The sequence below is a fragment of the Salminus brasiliensis genome, chromosome 10, assembly GCF_030463535.1.
Source record: "Salminus brasiliensis chromosome 10, fSalBra1.hap2, whole genome shotgun sequence".
Taxonomy (NCBI): Eukaryota; Metazoa; Chordata; class Actinopteri; order Characiformes; family Bryconidae; genus Salminus; species Salminus brasiliensis.
The window spans coordinates 1,195,852-1,214,616 of NC_132887.1; the positions used below are offsets into that span (position 1 = coordinate 1,195,852).

The 18,765-nt window shown below is 43.8% G+C and overlaps 1 long non-coding RNA gene across 1 annotated transcript in view; it reads right to left on the reverse strand.

Moving 5' to 3' along the window:
• LOC140564692 (uncharacterized) overlaps positions 1 to 18,765 on the reverse strand; it is a 40,131-nt gene that overhangs the window by 10,037 nt on the left and 11,329 nt on the right. The window contains exon 2 of the long non-coding RNA XR_011980539.1: positions 14,425 to 14,510. This is a non-coding gene — a long non-coding RNA (uncharacterized lncRNA). The remainder of the gene's footprint in view (positions 1 to 14,424; positions 14,511 to 18,765) is intronic.

Sequence of the window (18,765 nt, forward strand, 5' to 3'; positions counted from 1 at the left end):
CACTGCCTGATCTGTAGATCCACCCCTCGACAGACAGGAGCCACTGGACCCAGATAATTAATGCTTCTAATGAATGCATTCAGATACTTTAAGCTGCACCCATTACTGACACAGATGTGCAAATGCACACACAGCTTGTCTAGTCCTTGTAGAGAAGAAGTACTGCCAATAGAATAGGACCCCCTGGAGCAGATCAACATCATGACCCTATTGGCTCCATGCTGCCTAATGCCAGGCGTGGGCTAGAGGGGTATAAAGCCCCCCAGCATTGAGGAGCTGTGGAGCAGTGGAAGAACTGTGTTCTCTGGAATGATGGTGGAGGAGCTCCATCCAGTACTTTTGGGATAAGTTGGGGTGGTGATCAATTATCCAACATCCTAAACTCACTAACGCTATTGACACCTGAATGCAATCAAATCTTCACAGCAATGTTCTTCCAGAATCTAGTAGAAAGTCTTCTTCTCTGGACAGTAGAGACAGTCACTCCAACAAAAGCAGGATTAGCTCTTTTAATACCCTTGATTTTAGAAGAGACAGTGAATTAGCAGGTGTCCCAATACTTTTGTGTTGTTGTAATGTTCATATGGTCATATTCAGGAACATTTTGCTAAACTGTTTTTTGCTGTGTTTGACCAAATTCAGAATATTTCTGTTATGAAAATGCATGCACGCGCACACACACACACACACACACACACTTTCCCTCTGACTCCTAATTGGTAAACAATGCTAACATCTCTAAGCCCTCTCCAACTGAAGGCTGAGCACCAAAACAAAGACTTTTAGGATGAACAGGCTCTTGTCCGGCAGTACACACACGATGAGTGTGTGTGGAAATGGGTTTAAATGCTCTGAGCTCCCAGCACATCTAAACTGATCACACACACACACACACACACACACACTCGTCAGACTGAAGAAGAAGCCAGCCTCCGGGAGTGAACGCCGCTCTGCAGCTGCTTTTGTTTAATATTAAACAGACTGTATTCAGTTTGGAGGGGCTCATGATTGATGTTTAAGTGTTAAGCTCTCTCTGTCACGCTCTCTCGCTTCTGTCGCTCTCTCGTGCTCACTCTTTCTCTCTGGGCTGGAGTTTTTCCTGTCATTTTACTGAACTGGGCCAGAGGTTACAGATGTGGGGGTTGTTTACATTCACTCCTCATTAACATAAAAGTTATGGCAAAGTTTTTATGGTCAGATAAGACAAAGATTCTGTTGAGTCATTGTTGCATCAAATCCGATGTCTCTAATATTTTTGATCTGTAGACTCCGCCCTTTCCATTGCATCTCCCTGGCAGATGGTACGTGACTCACTTACACTTACAGAGTTACAAGGGTATAAAGACGGGTCGAGATACACTCCTCTGCCTCTCGCTGTGTCGAACTGGTGTTGGTCATCTGCCTCTCATCTGTAATTGGTGGATTTATGTGGTCGTTCATGCTTTTATGTGAAACTGACCAATGGATGCTCAGAAACTCTCCTCCCTCTATTTCTATACTATTTTATTTACACATTTCAACATTTCAGCAAAGCTAAGACCCAGGTAAACCCGTTTCAAGCACTAGACCACACGTCCTCATGATACTCTCAAACTCTTGTCCTCCAAACTCTCGAGTAAACGGGATGTTTTTACCAGAAATATAAAGAATTTCTAAACTCTGACCTCCTTTTTTAGGTTTAGGGTCATGTTATCTCTTCACACTGTGGTCTAGGTCACATGGGGTAAACCTAAACTGACTCCGTGTTAAGCATGGTGGTGTTCACATCATGCTCTGGGGCTGTTCTGTTGCCAGTGGAACTGCTGCATTGCATTAAGTGAATGGAGTAATGAAGAACAAGGACTCAGAATTCTTCAGCAGATCATCAGACCATCAGCTAGACAGTTGAAATGTGGACACAGTTGAGTGTCCCAACAGGACATTGACCCCAAACACACATCAGAGGTGGTGTGGAATGGATGAAGCACGCCAACATTAGCTTTTGATAAGATAATCCTTTATTAGTCCCACAGTGGGGAAATTCTCAGTGTCACAGCAGAAAGGGATAGCAAGACACTCGGATGCAAAAACGTAGATGAAATTACCACTATATTACACAATATAAATAATAGAAGTAAAAAAAAAAACAATATTTACAGATAAATGGCCTTTAATTGGAATGACCTCCCCAAAGTTCTGACCTCAACCCTAGAGCTTTATCAATTCTGTCAAATATCTAACCACAGTTCTGCCAGAAGCCTGTTGCTGGCTGGTCTGGTCAAGATGTAACTTGCTTAGAGGCATTTAATTTAATACTGATGTTCAGTAGATTTACTGTTCATCTGTTACAGCAAGTAGACTAAAGTTCTTAACCCAGCCTGATCCTAATCCTAACCTTAACAACCCACAACCTAACCTAACCTTTAACCCACAACCTAACCCTCATCCTAACCCTAACCTCGACCCACAACCTAATCCTAACCTCAACCCACAATGTAACCCGAACCCTGATCCTAACCCTAACCTCGACCCACAACCTAATCCTAACCTCAACCCACAATGTAACCCCAACCCTGATCCTAACCCTAACCTCGACCCACAACCTATCCCTAATCCTAACCTTAACCCAAAACCTAACCCTGATCCTAACCTTAACCCCAACCCTGATCCTAACCCTCATCCTAATCCTAACCTTAACCCACAACCTAACCCATAGCCTCACTTTGGCCCCTTAATCTCAACCCAATCCAGTTAGTCTCCAGTTCAGACTGGTGTCAGCAGCAGGTCTACAGCAGCTGGTTGAGGGTGGTGGGATGGTCAGTATTAGAGCTGTTAGAGGATCAGTGATCTCTCAGGTGAACGTCTACAGATCTGAACTTGGACTCTCTCTACTGAATGTTCAGATGCTGCTCCATCACTGAGACGTGGTTGATCTGTTACTAAGAGTCCACAGTCTTTTGTTACTATTAAAAATGTATGATGTCACTAATTCTGCTCCAGAAAAAGAACAGCTCAAAGAAATCATTGGAAGCCCAGTATTGCCATGACCTTCATGTCCATGGTGAGTGTATTTCCAACCACAACTGTACCCATACCAGACTTTCACTGTGTGTTTACTGACCAGATCCAGTATGAATATGCAATGTGTTTACTGACCAGATCCAGTATGAATATGCAATGTTTACTAAACAGATCCAGTATGAATACTCGGAGTGGGTACGTTTTTTTATTTTTATTTTTTAATTATTTTTATTTTTTTCTTCTCTACAATGAAGCATAACGTCATACAACAACCCCCCCCCCCGCCGAGTCTCAATCCCCTCTAAGCCTAGTATGACAGTTATCGTCAGTGCCGTGTGCTACCTGCTAACAGTTACTCACAGTATTCTACATCTAAATGGTAGCAAAACCACTTTACAGAACCTGTAGACTTGTCAGAGCGAACAGAAGAGCTGCATTGTGGTTTTAGAAAGATTTCGGTTCAGGCTGAGTGTTTCCAGGCTGAGTGTGTGTGTGTGCAGTCGCGTAAAGCTGTAGCTCTTTCCTTTTGTGCTGCTGCCAGCATTAGCGGCCTGGCTGAGCCTCGTCACGGGCGCTGGATTCCGCGGAGTGTCTCCGGCCTGTTTATGGTGGCGGGTCTTATTTAGTTTTGTTTTACTGCCCACTGTGTGTTGCTGGAGCCCATCAGAGGCAGCGCCTGCTGACAGCAGAGCTTTCTAATGAAACTCTCTCATTTACTTCTACAGTAATTTATCCCACAGGGGGCTTCTTTCCTACCAGAAGGGGCTTTGGTATACCGAATCGAGTCGCATATCCATAAACAAGAGCGGTGCAAGCGAAAAAGACTTAAAGCAGCTCTCTTTGTTCTTACTTCAGCATTTTGTGGAGGGGATAGTGTTGTGTTTAGAGTTTTTAAAGTTAGGTCTGTTTAAAGGGCCCATATCAGAGCTTTCAAAACTCACCATTCACTCCCACATTACAATCTGTACAACACTGCAACACAGCTGTGTCACCCTGTCCAGTTATATTTGACATGGTTTAACATGGTTTATACAGTACTAGCTGTAGTGAGCCGTATTAACAAGATCCAGCATGAGTACTTAATGGTTTACTAACAAGATAATTATGGTCAGTACTTAGGAAGCAACACTGATTGACAATCAATTTCACATGCTGTTGTGCAAATGGAATAGACAACAGGTGGTAATTATTGGCAATTAACAACACACACTCAATAAAGGAGTGGTTCTGCAGGTGGGGACCACAGACCACTTCTCAGTACCTATGCTTTCTGGCTGCTGTTTTGATCACTTTTGAATGTTGGTGGTGCTTTCACACTCGTGGTAGCATGAGACAGACTCTACAACCCACACAAGTGGCTCAGGTAGTGCAGCTCATCCAGGAGGGCACATCAATGCAAGCTGTAGCAAGAAGGTTTGCTGTGTCTATCAGCGTAGTGTCCAGAGGCTGGAGGCACTACCAGGAGACAGGCCAGTACACCAGGAGACGTGGAGGACAGACGTGACCGAGTCTGGAGACGCCGTGGAGAGCGATCTGCTGCCTGCAACATCCTTCAGCATGACTGGTTTGGCAGTGGGTCAGTAATGGTGTGGGGTGGCATTTCTTTGGAGGGCCGCACAGCCCTCCATGTGCGCGCCAGAGGTAGCCTGATTGCCATTAGGTACCGAGATTAGATCCTCAGACCCCTTGTGAGACCATATGCTGGTGCGGTTGGCCCTGGGTTTCTCCTAATCCTTAACCTCATGTGGCTGGAGTGTGTCAGCAGTTCCTGCAAGATAAAGGTATTGAAGCTATGGACTGTCCCGCCCGTTCCCCAGACCTGAATCCGATTGAGCACATCATGTCTCGCTCCATGCTTTAGTCCAGGTCTGGGAGGAGATCCTCATCAGGAGCATGCCCAGGCATTGTAGGGAGGTCATACAGGCACGTGGAGGCCACACATGATACTGAGCCTCATTTTGACTTGTTTTAAAGACATTACATCAAAGGTGGATCAGCCTGTAGTGTGTTTTTCCACTTTTATTTTGTGTGTGACTCCAAATCCAGGCCTCCATTGGTTAATAAATTTGATTTCCATTGATGATTTTTGTGTGATTTTGTTGTCAGCACATTCAACTTTGTACAGAACAAAGTATTCAATGAGAATATTTCATTCATTCAGATCTAGGATGTGTTATTTGAGTGTTCCCTTTATTTTTTTGAGCAGTGTATATTATTTATTTATTTATTTATATTACATAAATAAATGAATTTGAGCTGTTTTTGTAAGATAAAACCACACACAAGTACATGAGAAATACAGGATATGACAGGATATACAAGATTTAACTGCAGTCAAATGTTAGGACAGGGTCATGGCCGTGCCTTCCAGACAGTTTTGACCTTTGGCTGCTGTTTGTCTCTGCTATTGCAATCAGATTATGAAATAAAATAGACACAAGTTCAGAAGCACTGATTTGAGGATGGACTCCGATGCTGTTATGTACTGGTTCCAGCTCTAAAGGGCACATGGCTTTTCCCTCTCTTCAGCTAGCTTACCACACACTGGACAACAGCGAGGGCAGCAGAGAGGATAGCAGAGAAGATCGCAACACTAAATCAAATCAACGTTTATTTCTCAGACATGATACAACCAGTAATGAAATGCTCTGATAACGGCCCAGTCGCATTAAACAATATGACATAATCAAAAGCAGAAATAAACTAGAAAAAAGTGATATTAAAAATAGTGATAATAATAACAATATACACTGGACAAAAGTATTGGGACACACCTCTTAATCACTGAATCCAGGTGTCTGGTTCGATTTAATTGCCACAGGTGTATAAATCCAGCCTCTAGTTCTGCAGTCTGTCATTCCTCCACACATCAGTGAAAGAACAGGAGGTTCTGAAGAGCTCACTGAACTCCAGCGTGGTTCTGTATGTAATAGGAGACACCGCTGCACCAACAACAACAAGTCAGCTGGTGAAATCTCCTCCCTCCTAGATCTTCCTCCATCAGCTGTGAGTGGTGTTATTATTGAACAGTGGAAGAGTTTAGGAGGAACAGCTCACAGAGAGCAGCTCAGCCACCGAGTGTCTGTCAGACCACGTAAAGTTACAGAGCGGGGTCAGGGCCGAGTGCTGAGCTCAGAGCAGAGTGCAGAAAAGCCTTCAACTGACTCAGTAACTGCAGCAGAGCTCCAGACCTGCTGCTGCTGCTGGTAGAGCTTAGAGCAAAGGAGGACCAGCTCCAGATTAATAATGCCTATGGGTTTAGAATGGGATGTCTTTTTGTATACATGTCCCAATACTTTTGTCCAAAGTGTATATACACCTATAGAAAGAGGTGGTATAAAACGCACAAAATATGCTACAGGATTCCCAAGATAAAATGGGAAGACAATCGTTTAGGGCCGACCCTAAATCTGGACACGGTTCGTGATTGTGGAGAGGAGCGAAGCCGCCTCAAACTCCACCCAATTATCCTGTAATGTGACCCAGGCGTACAGCAGAGTAGCCTAGCCTGAAATAGATCTGCTCTGCTGCTCCAGCGTGGAGTGGAGAAGACTCCCGCTCTAATTGTTTGAGGTGTTTACCACAAATTAATTACTAAACAACCTCTTAATTAGATTTAGAATCACCCTCCTCTGAGACAAATGCTAACGTTATTAACATGTATGCTGGCGCTGTCCCACTTTCATACCCCCAATCATAAATTGGCCCTATTTCCCACCAGCAGAGTCATAACTGTGAGGTCTGTTTGTATTCGTGTGTAGTGTAGAAAATGAGGATTTGGTCAGAATTTGATTCATTATATGGACGAAAGTATTGGGACACCTGCTCATTCACTGTTTCTTCTGAAATCAAGGGTATTTAAAAAGTTTAAGAGAGCTTTTGTTGGAGTAACTGTCTCTACTGTCCAGAGAAGAAGACTTTCTACTAGATTTGGAGGAGCACTGCTGTGAGTATTTAATTGCATTTAGCAACTGGCATTAGGTTGCATGGTGCCAATAGGTTCATGATGTTGATCTGCTCCAGAGAGTCCTATTCTATTGGCAGTACTTCTTCTCTACAGGGACTAGACAAGCTGTGTGTGTGCATTTGCACATCTGTGTCAGCAATGTGTGCAGCTTAAAGTACCTGAATGCATTCATTAGAAGGGATGTCCACAAACATTTGGGCATGTAGTGTATCACCCTGTAAGAAAGTTGGAGTGGAAAGCCGTGAGTAAAACAGGTACACAGATATTTTACAATGGTCTGTCATTAAGATGCAGTACAGGTGTGTAACTGCAGCCACAGAGGAGCGCTGCAGGCTGGCTGCTGTTTCAGTAGAGCCTGGGACCACCCGTCAAAACACAGCTAGCTTCCAGGATCCCACCACACAGACTCACTCACTCACCCTAGCCTTCCTCGAGCACTCAGTAAAACATCATATTTTTTTATATTTATTATTTATTTATTTATTTATTTATTTATCTATTTATTTATTTATTTATTTATCTATTTTTACTTTAAAATATTATACACTGTTTTGTGATGGGGGATAAGTAAAATGTAAAAACAAACTTAAACTAATTATTAACTTAATTTAGTCAACTCACACTTACTTCAGTTTGATCAACAATCCATATTGATTATAGACTCAAAAGCATCAGTGAAGGAGCTGCAGCTGGAACTGGTTAAATGCTGTATAAGATGTTTAGTCTGTGGCTCCGCCCCCTCAATTTGTTTACTGTTTATTCCCATCTGCTGGTTGGCATGCCCTCTATAACATTTACATCCCCAAAGCTTTTGGAAAGCTGTTGGCAAAAGAGTGCTAAGCCACTGCTAGGATTTGGATTTATGACCTCCTCACACTTGATGAGCAGCAGTTAGACCGTAGGGCCGGCCTATAGCTGTGAAATTACATGACATACAAACACGGTTTTGAATAACGCAGCTCTAGAGTGGAGCAACTGTCTAATTGCCTGCTCGTCAAGAGACTCAGGAGATCAAATGTTCAGATCTCATCAACACCACTAACAGCCCTACATGATCAGGAGTCTAATAATTGGAAGGCCTTGCCCATGTGATAGAGGGGAGTCCTAGCACGCTGAGACAGTCAGACATGTTCAGAGACTCATTTCATGTCCATCCTGGACCAAATCTGGACCAAATCTGGACCAAATCAGATGAACTAAACACAGCTCATTTGTTTTGGGGTTTTTATGGGTCTAAATTAAGGCCATGACGAACCAGATTTAGCCCAAAAAGCAACATCCACGTGGCGTCTGGGGATGCTGGTGATGCATGTGGGATGCATGTGCTGCCGCAACAGATCTGACTATTTGAGGGATGGACTCAACAAGACCTCTGAAGGTGTCCTGTGGTATCTGTCACCATTAGCAGCAGATCCTTTAAGTCCTGAAAGTTGTGAGGCGGGGCCTCCATGAGCATCAATGAACCTTGGGTGCGCATGACCTTGGGTGTTCCTTGGAGCACATTTGGTTGGTACTGACTGCTGCATACCTAATATATATATACCCCTTGACAGGAGCTACTAGAACTGGATCATCAATGTTCTTCACTGGTTTGTCCGTCAAACCGGTCCGGTTTTAATGTTATGGCTGATTGGTTTTGCATTTGAGATATTAGTCAGTAAGTGAACAGTCAGTTCTTGAAGGTGATGAAGGTGATGAAGCAGGAAAAATGGACAAGCGTAAGAATCTGAGACACTTTGACAAGAACCAGACTGTGATGTTCTAGATAATGACTGGGTCAGAACATCTCCAGAACATCAGGCATCAGGTCTTGTGGGGTGTTCTTCCTGGTATGCAGTGGTCAGTACCTACCAAAAGTGCTCCAAGGAAGGACAATCGGTGAACTGGTGAGAAGGTCATGGGCACCCAGGGCTAATTGGAACCAGATCATCAGTGCTATTAACTTCACCTGTCAGTCGTTTTAATGTTATGGTTGATGGCTGTATCAGGTGTGTGTGTGTGTGTGTTTGTGTGTGTGTGTGTGTGTGTGTGAGAGAGAGAGAGAGAAGAACCAGCACTGACTGGGATTTTCTGTGTGAGTGTGTTCAAATACGCATGATCATGTAAGCACACACACACACACACACACACACACACATACACGTAATGGGTTATTTGCTTTGACAGCAGGGGGCACTGTTCTTTCCCCTGTTATCACCCCCTTAGGAGTCTAAATGACAGAATGTGTAAATGTGTAAACACAAGCATGCTGTGTACACACACACACACACACACACACACACCATGCCTAGATAAAATATGACAATGCAATATCTCTCACTCACACTTCTTAAAGGACCGATATCCTATATTTAAGAATGTAGGATAAAAAGCATTTTTAACGTCTGCACCACAACACACACCCCTCCCTTCAGAAGCACCGCCCCCAAATTTATGCATGCACATTGCCATGGTAATGATACAGCAAATAGAAGCACAGCATCCAAAACTGGCCGACTACCAGCCTTGTTCAACATCGCTACTGCAGTGGCAGCACATCGGCTAACGGCCTCGTCCAACAGCGCTGCCGCAGTGGCAGCACATCGGCTAACGGCCTCGTCCAACAGCGCTGCCGCAGTGGCAGCACATCGGCTAACGGCCTCGGCAAATTAAACGTTGACATCATTTATCGACTTCGCAACAAGAGCTCATTTTTGTGACATCACATACTATATAAATAACATGCTATTGGCTTAAAAGGCAGAAATGTGCAAGTAAGCTCTGTTTTGATTGGCTGATGGTTGCACTGTATAAACTGTGTATGTTTTGGTTTAATATTTGCTTTCTACCAGTAAAGTTTAATGTGACATAACTTTAGCATGAATGGGTGGAGCTAAAATCCTATTGGCTGACTGGAAGATATATGCAAGTGTCATAATGGTAAAATCTATGTATGTTTAAATGTTATAATTACAACAATGCTTCTGTATGTTCTGGATCAGTTTAATAATTTTACTCAGTTACATTGTTTGTTTATGTGCTGCATTGTTACTCTCTACAATTATAAAAACAATACGAATAATTTCAAACCCACAGTATCACCTCCAGAGCGCTAGATGGCGCCGTCACCAGGTTTGATGAAGCCGCCTCAATGATGAGCAGAACAGGCGATCGGCATGCTGCCGTTCTTCCTCTCACTCTGCTGCTGCAGTGAGGACACTAACACTAGAGCTCTGTTAGTTTCTCTCCAGATGAAGAAGAAGAACCACCAGAAGAAACTCCTCCATCTTCACTTCCTGCAAATCCTCGTATGTGCCGAATGGCTTGAGATCTTTCAGCTGTAGTTGAGTTTACAGAGAGTGAAGCTCAAGGGAGTGAATGGTACGTCCACATACTTTTTAAAATAAATTTTTCTGGTGATCTAGGCTCTTTAAAGAAGTGCAAGAGATGTAAACATCAACGCTGACCTTGTTGGAGGGTGTTTGGTAATAAGGTCAGCGGTGAGCAGAGATAAAACATGGCGGGGTTTGATTACGGATGCCTGCTGGATGTTTGCTCAGCGCAGCTCTTTGTTATTGAGCATTCTTGGAAAGTTAATCCTCTTGATTGAAAACACAAAGAGCAGCAATTTGTGTGAATTAGTTCATCCAACCATTACAATCCACCCCCCCCCCGGTCCGGCCCCTGGCTTTAACAGCAGAGGATGTTATTAATTCATGCACAACACCCAAAGCCAGTTCATTATGGCAGGTGTCAGAAAGTGACAGTGTCAGAAGAGGAGGAGGAGGAGGAGGAGGATGAAGACGCCGCTGGGTGATTGCTTGTGTTTGCCGTTGTTTTTGCTTCACTGGGCGCTCGGTTCATGTTCGGAAGGGAAAACCGGATGTTTAGGAGAACTGAGGAGCTGCTGATGTTTCCTGTCAGCGTGATCGGCGGGAGCAGAAGGCAGTCTGACGCTGGTTAAATGACTCCTGTGATGAAGGCATCGGATCTGACTGGAAGCTTTAGGAGAGGTCCATTTTAATCCTGGGAAACTGTCAAACACCTAAACTGCAACGTAAATGTCTTCAGTTACAGAGAGAGACAGAGAGAGAGAGACAGAGACAGAGAGAGAGAGAGACAGAGACAGAGAGAGAGAGACAGGGACAGAGAGAGAGCTGACTAGTGGGTGACGTGCAAAGACCCTGATCCTCTCTGGTGTCTCTGCATGATCTGTAATGAGTCCATAGACCACAAGCTCCCATTACTCTGACATACTACCTTGAGCTACCTGCAGATCCTGTGTTGTTGGGCTGAACTTGCTAGGGCGGTCTGACCTGGCCATCTTGGTCCGTAAATGATTAAGTGGACGGTGGAACAGCGGCTGATCTCTAACTGTTCTGAGATCTGTTTAAACCCCTTCCATCTACAGACTCCTCTGCATCTCCACCCTTCTTTCTGAAGGATGGTGATCTTCTTCACCCCTCACTTCAAGCATCAAGATCAGACCAGACTAAACATCTGAGGTTTAAATCAGACACTAAGACTCCTCCAGAATAATCCTCTCCAACCATGATCTGATCATCTAACATCTAAAGACTAAACGTGTGTTTCATTAAAATACCTCTCAGTATCAAATATCCAGATCTTTTAATATGTTCAAAAAGACAAAAGCCTTCATTAGGGTGAATATTAATAACGCTCTAAATGTAAGTATTGTGATATACACTGAGGAGGCGGAGCTACAGTCTCTCATTAGGGTGAATATTAATAACGCTCTAAATGTAGGTATTGTGATATACACTGAGGAGGCGGAGCTACAGTCTCTCATTAGGGTGAATATTAATAACGCTCTAAATGTAGGTATTGTGATATACACTGAGGAGGAGGAGCTACAGTCTCTCATTAGGGTGAATATTAATAACGCTCTAAATGTAGGTATTGTGATATACACTGAGGAGGAGGAGCTACAGTCTCTCATTAGGGTGAATATTAATAACGCTCTAAATGTAGGTATTGTGATATACACTGAGGAGGCGGAGCTACAGTCTCTCATTAGGGTGAATATTAATAACGCTCTAAATGTAGGTATTGTGATATACACTGAGGAGGCGGAGCTACAGTCTCTCATTAGGGTGAATATTAATAACGCTCTAAATGTAGGTATTGTGATATACACTGAGGAGGCGGAGCTACAGTCTCTCATTAGGGTGAATATTAATAACGCTCTAAATGTAGGTATTGTGATATACACTGAGGAGGCGGAGCTACAGTCTCTCATTAGGGTGAATATTAATAACTCTCTAAATGTAGGTATTGTGATATACACTGAGGAGGAGGAGCTACAGTCTCTCATTAGGGTGAATATTAATAACGCTCTAAATGTAGGTATTGTGATATACACTGAGGAGGAGGAGCTACAGTCTCTCATTAGGGTGTATATTAATAACGCTCTAAATGTAGGTATTGTGATATACACTGAGGAGGAGGAGCTACAGTCTCTCATTAGGGTGAATATTAATAATGCTCTAAATGTAGGTATTGTGATATACACTGATGAGGAGGAGCTACAGTCTCTCATTAGGGTGAATATTAATAACGCTCTAAATGTAGGTATTGTGATATACACTGAGGAGGCGGAGCTACTGTCTCTCATTAGGGTCAATATTAATAACGCTCTAAATGTAGGTATTGTGATATACACTGAGGAGGCGGAGCTACAGTCTCTCATTAGGGTGAATAATAATTAATAACGCTCTAAATGTAGGTATTATGATATACACAAATTTACAAAAATATTTATATATCACATATATCCCTTATACACCTGTCCATTCACTGGTTCTTAGTAACTGTCTCTACTGTCCAGGGAAGAAGACTTTCTACTAGATTTCTCTGCATTACTGTGAGAATTTGATTGCATTCAGTGACAAGGGCATTACTGAAAAGTCAGGATGTTGGATGATCACCACTGCAACTCATCCTAATACTTCTCTACATGGGCTGGACAACCTTCATGCATATACTTGCACATGCACATATTCATATTTATTGTGCTGTATTTATTGTCTCTAGTATTTGTCTCTGCACCCCTCTGCATCCTTGTCCTCGCATTTCTATCTCCCATCTTTTACCTTTTACTGCACCAGAGACTTATCCTAACAGTGTTTGGTCGTACTGTACAACCCTGTGTTCGTATAATGACAAAGTCTAACTGAATTAAACTTAAAGTAGCTGAAAACATTCATTAGAAGGGGTGTCCACAAACATTTGGACATAGTGTATTTATATATACTCTCACACTCTGTCTCTTTCTCTGTGCCTGCAGAATGTGCAAGCATCCCAGCCTTTTCAGAATGTGCCTCGGCCAGCTCAAGGTCACCTTCACTATATGGATTAATACAGCAGGGCTGGACCCTCGGACCCCCGGGACCAACTCAAAGCCTCCAAACTCCACAGCCTTCAGGCAGGAGAGATCTTGTGGAGAGCAGCAAAGCCAAACAGCAGCCCTGGCGCCACGCTCCTGCTGGGGGTGTCTTTCATGCTTGACGGGAGCATACTAATATTTTTCAGATGCACCAAGTAGATTTCAATCTACCTCAATTTTTGAAAGTGTAGAAACCTATTTATTTCAGTCATGCTCTGGGAGCGGCGGGCCGCCTCACTGCGTCCCAGAAGAGGATGATTGTTAACCAAGTGAAAAGATTCATTTGATATAATTACCCACTGCAGCTTCCCAAAGTTTCCACGCTGCGCTCCAGCATTCGGGCTGCATTTCCAGCGCCGTGGCCTTTCCGACAGGTCTGCCAAAACTTTGCTGATCAAGTCAGTAAGTCAGTACTTGGCATTTCAGCATGCCGTCTTCCTCCATAATGAAATTTGCTCTATTTCTGGAGTGCCTTTGCCATTATGATTTAATATTTTCGGAAGACATACTGACTCTTCTCTGCCTCTAAAAGTCATGTGAGTAATTAATTTATAGACTTTAAAAGGATGATATCCTGGAATACGTTTTTAATTTGCCACACTGTCTCCATAAAAAAGGTTAATCACAGCTCATTTCTCAGTCCGTTTAGTCCATATATGGCCCATTCTAGAATTGTGGGTACATTGGAAGTACAGAATCAATAAATGGGTCAAACAATGAGGCCCTTAACTCAATGTGCTGACCTCAAACTAGATTCCACACGGCACATCTCAGGATTTTAGGGATTTTTAACACGTTTTCATTCATTAAAAATTAAATAAGAGATTTACTCAATATCACAATAAAAGGTTTGTTCAATACTGTGTCCAGTACACCGTTGATTGATCCTCAGAATTTTATACAAATAATGAGAGAAGTTTGATATGTTACTGCCTGTGATGGGGTCAGTGAGTCTACCCCATCACCGGGTTTGTGAGAGGACAAGATATTTAGAAAAAATAATTATATTGTAATTGTAATTTAAGTAATTAAGTCATTGTAATTTAAGTAATAGCGCAAATATGATACTTACTTGTGACCTGGTCTTTTATGCTGATCCGTATGGGAGTGCGGCCGGCTTCTAGGGATTCCCTCATACCGGCCCGTAGAGCCCACGGCCTTGTGTAGAAGGGGGGGAGGTGAGACCCGGGAACCAGTGGGGAAAAGATAAAATGTAAAAAAATAGTATTTGTTTACTGTTAAATGTAATTGTGTATTTGTCTGGTTTGTTTATTTGTTTTGTTAGTTATGACACCCCTCAGCCCCCCGGGGAGTGGTAGGTTACAGTGTGGGGCGGGGCTTTGTAGTTTTATAAAGGAGGGGTTTAATTCTGGAGTGAGGGAGGAAGGACAGTACATGGTCGTGTCTATGTGGCCTCGTGGCCTCCGACACAAACTGGCTGCTGATATGCCAGAGGGGATCAGCTGGAACTGAAGTGGTAGCAGAAGCTGTGTGAAGAGTTCCTAAATGAGGCTAAAATATTATTTCATTATTATAGTTTATTTTCTTTTCTCTTTTTTTCACTTGAACGTGCAAGCTTTCCAATAAATATCTCTTAAAGTGTGAAATCTACGCCCGGAGTCTGACCGGGTCCTTGCAGGGTGGACCCTGCCCTCCTTAATTTAGGTCTACCCAGGCTGTGAACCCTAATACCGCCCAACATTCCCACACTGCCTCCCACATGTTTCCTGCCAGAGAAAGTGACATCAGAGCTTTATAGCAGAGTTGACCAGAACACTGGGACAGACAATAACATTGACTAAAATTACATATTTTACAAAATATAGATATTCTACACAACTGACTTTAAAACAGAGTAAACACACAAAAGCTGAATGCATGAATCAGGAGGCAAAGACAGTTAATAATGCGGGGCTGGGAGTCGTTTAGTTAATATTTCGTATATAGATTGTACCCAAAATATACATCAAGAATTATTAGGTGAGAATTCAATAAAATTGGTATTATTATTCAAAATTGATTCAATAAAGATTGTTTTTGGAAAAATAACAATATCAGAGTTGCAAAAGCTACAAAAACGGCTAAACTTCATTCTTTTTGTGACCAAACCAACACATTTACAGTGTATAAAGTCTATAAGCCTGTTCAGGCAACAGCAGTTTAGCCCTGCTCATTTACATATATCAGTCTTAAACATACTGTTACCAAATTGTTTATTATTATTGTTGTTATTATGTTTTATTTTAATATTATTTTAAAATATAATTTCAGGGTCAATTTTATAAAGTGAGATTGTAAAATAAATGACTGCTGTTTTTGGTCTTACCATCACTCATGAACACGCCCTCAAAATACTTGCACTCCTCCACTTGAAGGGAGCATGCCAAGCTTTTCCAAGATACAACCATGGCCTCAGACTTGGAAGTGCTGATGGATGCTGTGGATCTTAAAGGATGGCGGGTCGAGCTGAGCTGCACTTGAAGCTGGAAGGGCTCTCGGTAGAGATCGGGTTTTGACCATTGCCATCAAGAACGGAGGGGCAGGTCTGGTTTTGGCTCTGCAGGCCAGTCTGATGTGGGCAGCAGCTACAGGAAGCCAATGAAGAGAGATCACTGAAGCTGAACATGGCTGAACTTAAGACGACCCGTGCTGCTGCGTTCTGGATCAGCTGCAGGAGTCTGATTTACATTTACTGCATTTAGCAGAGACTCTTATCCAGAGCGACTTACAAATGTGCTTCACTGTTTACTCACTGTGTTCTGGATGAGTTGCAGGGGTCTGATGGTGCGCAAAAGAAGACCAGCCAGAAGAGAGCTGCAGTGGTCAAGTCTTGAAGTGATGAGAGACTGAATGAGCACCTGGGCGACTCTCTAGAGAGGAAGGGTGGAATTCTCCAGATGTTGTACAGGAGAAATCTGCAGGACTGAGTCAGAACTGCAACATGACTTGAGAACGATAACTGATCATCCATGACTACAAGGCTTCCAGCTTCTGTAGAAGGAGTGACCAGTGAGTTCTCAAAGGTGATAGCAAGATCGTTTTGAAGTCCAGCAGTTCCCGGGATGTACAGCAGCTCTGTCTTGCTGGGGTTGAGTTTGAGGTGGTGAGCCTCCATCCAAGAAGAGACGTCGGTGAGGCAGGCTGAGATACGGGCAGAAACCTGTGTGTCAGACGGTGGGAAAGAGAGCATGAGTTGAGTGTCATCGGCGTAAAAGTGGTAAGAGAATCCATGGGAGGATATCACTTTACCAAGAGAGCTAGTATAGAGTGAGAAAAGAAGAGGACCAAGAACCGAGCCTTGTGGAACGCCAGTGGAGAGACTACAAGGAGCGGACGTGTCGCCCTGCCACGTTACCTGGTATGAGCGTCCCTGCAGATACGATGCAAACCATTGCCATGCAGAGCCGGCAATTCCAAGGCCGGCAAGGATAGACAGACGGATCTTGTGGTCCACTGTGTCAAAAGCTGCTGAGAGGTCGAGGAGGATCAGAACCGAGGACAGTCTGGCAGCTTTAGCTGCATGGAGCTATGAGAGCAGTTTCAGTAGTGGGGGAGTAGGAGGGTTAAGGAGAGAGGAGAAGATTGAAGAGTGAAGTGAAGAGTGAACGGGGGTCAGATGCAGATGTTTTCAGTTTCCTCTGTAGAAAGATGCTTTAGCAACAGCAACTTCTGTTCTGATCCTGGAGAGAAGAGACTGATAGGAGTGGAGGTCGGAGGCGTGTTGTGACTTCCTCCACCTCCTTTCAGCCATTCTTAGCTCTCTACGGTTGTTGCGGAGAACATCCGACAGCCACGGGGAAGGTGCAGAAGAATTTGTTGACCCAGATGAGGAAGGGCAGAGAAGGTGGACAGAGGTGGAGATAGATGAGAGGAGAGTGTCTGTAGCAGTTTCTAGTGGGAGAGAGGAGAAAGATTCAGGATGAGGAAGAGTGGTCAGGACAGTTGAGGAGAGAACTGAGGGGGAGACAGAGCGAAGACTGAGGTGAAGAGTGGAAGAACTTGCAGAAGTAGTGGTTGAAGGAGCAGAGAGGGGGAGTGAGAAGGAGAGAAAGTGGTGATCAGAGAAGTCCAAAGGAGTCAAAGCTACTTCCAGAGCAGGGACAGGTCTGCTGAAGATCAGGTCCAGAGTGTTCCCTGGTTGAATGTGAGATCAAAGGATGAGAGCAATGGAAGAAGGCATGATGACTGGATTGATGGAAGGTTGAAGTCGCCAAGTAGAATAAATGAGGCGTCAACAGGGAGTCCACTCAAGAGAACGTCCAGTTCATCAACGAAACTGCCCAAAGGACCAGGAGGAGGATAGAGAACAGTGATGTGAGTCTAGTGGGAGAAGAGACAGGAACAGCACGGTGTTCAAAAGAGGAAACGTCAAGATTAGAAAAAGAGAGCGGGGTGAAGCGCCACAGAGGAGAGAGGAGCGAGCATGTGCCGCCTCCTCTGCCAGTCCTTCGTGGAGAGTGGGGAAAAAGCAAAGGTGGATGACCAGGCGGCTGGAGTTGCAGAGTTAGAGTTGTCTGAGGTGATCCACGTCTCAGTCAGAGCCAGGACGTTTAGAGACCGAGCAGAAGCAGAAGCTGAGGTGAACTTTGCCTTCTGCAGACTGGCACTTCCACGGTCCCCCAGTTACCATCACATTGGTATTAGAACAGGGGGGGTAAATGAGGTTGCTGGAATTGCGGCGTCTGCTTCGGTGTCTGCACCTCCAGCTGCTGTCAGAAGTGTGGACAGGAATTGCAAAGCACATCTTCAAGTCCAACACAAACAGAGTTAGAAGTTGTTGCAGTTGATTATTCTAGTGAGGAGTCAGAACGTCTAACAAACCGCTACAGGTCAGCTATGTGTCTGATGGTACACATGGTAAGACCAGCCAGAAGAGAGCTGCAGTGGTCAAGTCTTGAAGTGACGAGAGCACCTGGGCTACTCTCTAGAGAGGAAGGGTGGAATTCTCCGGATGTTGTACAGGAGAGATCTGCATGACACTGGAACGATAACTGCTCATCCTTAATGCCTCTGCAGATGGAGTGCATAGTGAGTTCTCGAAGGAGATGGCGAAGTCCAGTAGTTCCAGGGATGTACAGCAACTCTGTCTTGCTGGGGTTAAGTTTCATCAGCATTGCAGTGGTAAGAGAACCTATGAGGATATTGCTCTCTAATTCACTATTCTTGGGGGGCAGATTTTAGTGAGTGTGCCAGCAGGATGTTTGGTTTGCGAGGATTAATTATGTGTTTCTTAATAAAGACAAAACATAATCGGTCTAAGGCGGAGTACCCTGTCAGGGAGGTCACATGAGGTGTGATGTAATCAATAGTCCTGTTTTTTAACAAGAAAATATTTTTAGATAATAGATATTGACCCGGCCCTCTTTGATTCGGCATCATGCACAAACTGAGGCCTCATCCAGGTTCAGAGCCG